We start from the raw sequence: 6,888 nt of genomic DNA on the forward strand, positions 1-6,888 counted from the left end.
AGGTTTGGGGGGATGTTGCAACGGGGGTCAGGAGGGATGCTGTGGGGGAGGTTTGATGGGGCAGTGGGGTGGGGGTCTGGGGTGTTGCTGTGGGGTGAGGGGTTTGGGGGAAATGCTGAAGAGAGACTGGGGGAGCAACACTGGGGGTGATAAGGAGGGGTGCTGGGGGGGAGAAGGAGGGGTGCTGCTGCAGGGTGAGGGATTTAGGGGGATGCTGCAAGGTGCGGGTGCAAACACAGACCCATCTGTGCCACCTGCTCCGTGGGATGCTGAGCGTCACCCTCCCCTTACCAAGAATGCATCCTTGGGGCAGGACCCCCACTCCTCTGGCAGTTCTTCCCCCTTTCAGAGTCTGCAAAGCAGAGAGGCAGGAGCCTTAATTTTTCCTGGAGACCCAGGGGCTGTGGGAACCCACATTTGGGGTGACTCCATCGCCTCTTTGCTTTGGGGACAGATTCATCCGTTGCCCTGCGCCCTGGGACAGAGCAGGCTCGATTGGGGAGGATGGTTTGCTGTGATCTGGGGAGCTTTCAGCTCAGGAGGGATGGAGCAGTGGATGCAGGACGTGGAGGAAAGGCCAGCAGCTGGTTCAACCCTGGAGATGGGGTTTTCAGTCTGCGTAGTGCTCTGCCAGCACAAAACTCCTGCAGTGTCGAAGCATCCAGATATTTCATCAAGAGCCTCATCAAAATGCCTAGGAGGGAATTAATAGCTTTTCATTCATCTGATGGTTCAGATGGTAAACAGCTCCTGGGCTGCTGACCGAGGAGGCAGCAGCGATGTGCGGTGGGTCCCTGCCGTCACAGGGTGAGGGTTTTGGTGGCAGCGGCTCCAGCTTTGTCCCGGAGGGCTGGTGGGATGGGCACTGGCAGGAACGGAGAGCGCGAGGATGGCTTTAATGTGCTATATCTGCCTTGGGTCCTGCACTCTGCATCCTGACGCGATGCATCAGCCTCTCTGCCTGGAGGGTGTTTCCATTCCTGTGCTGGTTTTGCAAGGAGGCACCGAGAGCCCAGGCAGGGCAGGGGTCTGCGTCCTGCACCTGTGTGTCATCCAGGCCTCAGCTTTAAACACCTTCCCGGGGTGATAACAGCCTCCCAGGCCCAGAGCAAGGTGGCGAGTCTCTGATGTGCACAGCTCTGACGCAGTCTGGCTGCTGATCGCTCCCGGTGGGAGGGAAACGTCGGGTCGGGGATTGCAAAATAGCTTTTAGCGTGGCTGAGGAGCTCTTTGGAAGAGAGCTCATCCCTTTGCTTGGCTCCTGGTGCGGCCAGAGACCCCGCACTGACTATTCCAAGGGGTTATCTGCAAAGGACTAATCATCCTGGCAGGTTCCAGCAAACACATCCTCTGGGCTCAGCTCTCTCCGGCATTTATTTATTTTTTTCAGCTGGAATGTTAAAAATAAACCCAGCAGATACATGAAACAAATGGAAAATCTTTAAAGAGCTTTGCTGCTCATCCGCCTGCATTGAGTTGTTGCTGCTCCACCTCCTGCGCTGGGCTAGCGCCATGGATGTAGTTTCCAAAATCAGGGAAAATGAGGCAAGGAGGTCACGATGGAGGGGAGAGCATCACCCCTTTGCTGTGCATGGAGCCTGAGGACCGTGCGTGCAGCAGGAGAAGGGAAGCGATGGCTCCTGCAAGTCCTGACCCCGTTTCTGGGCTGGCCAGCCCCCAGGCAGGAAGGAGGGCACGGCCAGGACATCTCTCTGAGCCCTGGGTTTAATTGATGCCACTTTATCTTGGGTCAAGTCTTGCTCTCCTACAGGGGATTGCTCCTCTTAGGAAGTTCTCCGTGGCATTGTCTTAGCCTGTATTTTCTCCTCCACAACCTGGATAACAGGGGGATGCTGCCCTCTCCCACCCCCTCCAAACACCCCCTGTGCAGAGGGGGTGTTAAATTGGGGTGGTGACAGCGATGCTGAGGCTCTCAAGGAGGAAAATTCATGTTGCTCATCTGCCCGGCAAGCTGGGGTCTGTCGGGGGATTTACAGCTGTAGCTAATGGCAGTGTTTTGATTTACTCAGAGGCTGCAAACTCAACAAAGCATATTTCACTGTGGGAAGACCCCCTTCCCCTCTGGAATTTATTGTTTTTAATTAAAACGGCCATAAAAATAACACACAGGAGTTATGAATCTGCTCTGGCAGGACTTCAGTCAAAATCCATGAGAATGTCTGGAGGTTAATGGAGGAGGAAACGATGGGAGATGACTTCCCCCCAAAGATTTTCCTGAACTCAGGAGGACACCAAGCCTCCATCTGTGCTGCTCACCTTGTCTTGCCATGGTCCTGTTGGAAAGAGCCTTGCACCGGGGCTCTGGCAGCGCCAGGATGGGCTTGTGCTGACAGCCACAGGGCCAAGGTGTGAGCCGGGGAGCCAGGGCAGCTCTGCCAGGTATAGAACTGAAATATGAATGTATAAAAAATTACAGAAATACTTCTATATTGATATACTTTCTAGTTTGGCAGCCAGCTCAAGTTCTGCCTCTGACAATTCAGGGCTGTGATGCATAAAGTGGAAGATATAATTTTTGTTCCCCCTCCCCGGTGCTTGGCTTCCCCTTTTTATGGGATTTTTGCCCAAAATGTGAAGAAGCGGTGCTGGGGCAGCAGGGTGCAATGGCTTTCAGCTGGGCTGAGTGTTGCTTCTGGTAAGATGAGCTGCCCCAAGTGCTGGATGCACGGGCTTTCCCTGGCTTGCGTTGCAGCTCATGTGCCGCTTCCTCGCCTCCCAGTGCTACACAAGCAGGTTTTTTATGTGTGCAGGGTTTTGCTTTCAAGGCAAATACTGCTCAGACCTGGAGCTTAGCATCTGGAATCGATACTGCAGGGGTGGGGACTGACTGAAATGCCACCGTAAGTGCTGCATCTTGGTGTCATCGTTGTCCATGACCCTTCCTAACACCCTGGCATGAACCAGTGCTGGATGGTACCCGCAGGCAAGGAACACCACATGTGTGGACACCTTTTTCCTCCATCCCTTTGTCTGCTTTTCCACTTGCCCTCAACAAAAGCATTTTGTGGGGCTCTGGCAACAGCGCACCACATATCCAGGTGCTCAAGAGGAGCCAAAATAACCCCATTGGGGCAGCAAATGAATAAACTCCTCAACAAATCCACAGCACCAGAATTCAAAATCAGATGCTGCTTGGAAAGTTTCCTGAATGTTTCCTCTGCATGCTGCCAGGAGGAGGACTTTTTGCACAGCTTTGCTCTTGGTAGCAAATGCAAGCCCTCCTGTGGGGAAGGAAGGAGCATGGTACAGGGAGGCAACAGCTCCTGTCGAGCCCACCAGCTCCCTTCCCTTCTGCTCGCCAAAGCCGTCTGCCCTCAGCGGTGCGAACCCGTCGCAGGGTCTGCAGGCGAAGCCTAAAAATAGCAGGATGCGTAAGAGGAGCTGGGAGGGGGATCAGCATGTGAGGAGGCAGCTGGGCTAAGCGGGGCAGACAGCAACCTGAGCAGAGCCGAGCCAGCTGAAATAGCTCCTTCTGCTCAGGAGGAGCCTCAACAGGATGGCCCCAGGCTGAGCCACTGGGATTTTCCAGGTCAAAGATGGGAAGCTGGAGAGAGCTTCTATGCTCCTGCAAGACTGGAGATCCAGGTGGGTGCTGCAGCACCCAGAGAACCACGTGCAAAAAGAACAGGGTTTTGTTTGCACCTGGTGGGTGCTGCAGGAGGGCTGCTGGGGTGCCCTGTCCTGAACTCCCCCAAGGAACGGACCCTGGCACATCCCTCCCCGAGCCAGAGATCAAATGGGCTCCACAGGGAGGCTGCATTGAAAGCGAGGCACAAGAAACTGTAAGAAAGTGCCCAAATGAATCCTCTGTAATTAACGAGGCTGGCAGGGAAGGGCTGAGCGTGGCTGTGTCAGAGCCACATGGTCCCCGTAGATCCTGGTTCCCCTTTGAGCATCCTGGGGAGGAGATGGGTGCTGGGTGCTGGGACCAGCACCAGGCTCAGTGAGAGGCAGGGACTAGGTTATGAGGTGGTGAAGGCAGTCCCGTATGCCAGCTCCCACTTCCCAAACAGAAATCCATCTGTCCCTCCATCCCTTACATGTGTGATACACCTGCCCCTGCAGACGGGATTTATCAGCCCCCACCTGCTCGCCCCGAGCTGCTGTTACACTTCTTCAGGGCCTGATTCACCCCACCCTAAGTCAGCCCCTTCAGGCAGGTGGGATGGATATGCTCGGAGGATTTCTGCCTTCCTCATTGCATCTGTGAGAAACTCAGTGTGGTAGAGGCACCCAGGTGGAGCCCAGCTTCTGGTGAACCACTTTTTTGGGGGGTCTGCTCCAAGCTCCCCTTGTTTAGAAGGATGACCTGGGGCATGAGCAGAATTGCGCTTTGGGGAATTGTAGCAGAAAATGTCATCCTGTTTTCTGTAGGTCTGAGATGTTTTGGGACTTGCAAGCAAGGGAGTGAATGGACCAGATGCTCCACGAGCATCAGCCCAACTACACTGGTACCCGCTGAGCTGCAGGTCCGGGCTGTTTCCCCCGGCTCCCCAGGGCTCATCGCTTCCCCTCCCTCCACTGACAACTCCAGGTAAATTGGCCTTGAAGAAGAAAACGGGCTGATTTGTGTGTTTTGTTTTTCTACATCAACATAGCTGAGTGTTTTCATACCTTGGCGGGGCAGCTGCTGGGAAAGAACAAAGCCCATCCATCAGGGGAGTTAAAATTAGATGAGATTCTTCTCTGCTTCACCATTATGCGGGGCTGCGTGGCGAGAGGGAGGGGGTTTTGCAGCATTACTTCCTCGGCATTGTGTGCAGGGAGGCTGTCTCCGAGGGCTGGGTATTACATAGCGGTGGTGGCCTGGGTGATGGCCGGGGTTGGAGCCAGGGCGGGAGGCTGGATGGGAGCTCTCTGCTCGGCACATTGCGGGCAGCCATCCCTCTGCTGGAGGTCAGTGGTGTCCCGGGGGTGATGCTACCGGTGTCCCTGAGATGTTCTTAGTGTCCCCAGGACACGAGGGAGACTGTCTGCTTGCTGGGCTCCAGCTGGTGACAGTGCCAGCCTGCCCCAAGCCCCCTGCTACCCCCAGCGCTGGGTGCACCGAGGGTTCTTGCAGCCACAGGCTGGGTGCATCAGCTGGTTCATCCCTTTTTCTTGAAAAATGCCTCCAAACTAATTATTTATTTTATTGGAGGGGTTACTGAACCCTTATCCTTCGCCCCATAGCAGGGATGGGGATGAGGCTCACAGGCACTGCCAGCCTCCCTGAGCCATGCTGGCACTGAAGGGTGCTGCACCATACCCCACCCATGGGGACTCAACCCCCACAGGAGCTTTCTATTTTCCCTGATTGTTGCTTATTTAGGTATTTTCACGCCCACCCCACCCCCCTGTGCTGCCGCCTTTGGCTGACAATAGAGCATTGATTGGGAACTGGCAGCATCTCCCCAGATTTTGGGGAGCTGGGAGCCCAGGCTGTGCCCCCCCTCCGGCTGGCTCTCCGAGGTGGCATCGCCGCTTTCCATCTGATGCGTGGCGGGAGCGCTAACAACCTGTGAGTCATCTCCTGAACGAACCATCGTGGGGAGGGGGGACCCAGGGTGGGATGCTGCTCCCAGCCAGAGCGGTGATGGAAAAATAAAGCTTTGAGCTGCTGGTGGGGGGAGTTGATGTGAATGTAAGCCCTGGGGTCCCCGAAGGGGCTGGGGCTGGGCTTTCCTGGGCAGGGAGGAGATGCTGTGAGGCTGTGACATGGGGACTGTGTGTCCTGGGGCTGGCTGTGACATGAGGACTGTATGTCCTGGTGCCTGGGTCTGTCTGTGATATGGGGACTGCATGTCCCGCTGCCTAGTGACATAGGGACTGTGTGTCCTGGGGCTGGCTGTGACATGGGGACTGTATGTCCTGGTGCCTGCTGTGATACGGGGACTGAGTGTCCTGGTGCCTGGCTCTGGCTGTGACACGGGGACTGCATGTCCTGGAACTTCTGTGACATGGGGACTGTGTGTCCTGGGGCTTGCTGTGATGTGGGAACTGTGTGTCCTGGAACTTGCTGTGACATGGGGACTGTGTGTCCTGGTGCCTGGGGCTGGTCGTGACATGCTGGAGGGGCAAGGACCCTGTGTGCATGTGCTTGTGTGCAGACACATGTTGCACTACCAAGGGACAGGGGTTTTACAGCCGGGTTTCCTAAGAGGGTAAGGTCAGTTTGTCCATCTCCAATGAGTCTGATGGGGGACCTGCCAGCGCCTGTTGCTGTGCCACAGGACAGGGGTTAGACCCAGGCCAGGCATGGGTTGGACCCCCTGGGCCACCTCCAACCACCCTTGTTCTGGAGGAGGCGGTTTTCCTTCCCAGCATACGAATTACTTACTTTTTATGCAGCTTTTTACCTTCCTGACACAGCACCTGGGGCAGGGGGAAGGCTCTCGCCATGTCCCACCATCCCCACAGCCCAGCCATCACTGGCACATCCACCACAGAGTCAGTGCTGGGGTGGGATGGATACGGGGGCGTTCAGCCCGTTGATTCACCTCCTCGGGGGGCTCTGGGGCCTCTGGGGAGGGAACGGGTGTTATCTTTGATGTTGTGAATCCAGGTCAGCGCTAACCCAGCTGCAATCCTGCTGCTCTCTAACCGTGCTGCTTCACGGGGCGCAGCACAGCTCCTCTCTGCCAGCACTGCTTTGGTGCTTCTTGCTCCGGGCACAGGGCTCGGTTCTCCCTCTGCCTCTTCCCATTCCTCCAAACGTCTGGGGGATGAGTTGGGAGTTGGTTTGGGATTGGGAGAGGAGAGGAAACCTCCTCTTGGTGGAAACTTGGTGGGAAAGCACAGGAGAGTTTGACTAAGGTTTGCGTTTGGGATGAAGGATGGAGATTTGGGTGGCTTGGACCTGGAAGCATCAGCACCAGGAGCTGCAGA

The sequence above is a fragment of the Falco naumanni genome, chromosome 3, assembly GCF_017639655.2.
Source record: "Falco naumanni isolate bFalNau1 chromosome 3, bFalNau1.pat, whole genome shotgun sequence".
Taxonomy (NCBI): domain Eukaryota; kingdom Metazoa; phylum Chordata; class Aves; order Falconiformes; family Falconidae; genus Falco; species Falco naumanni.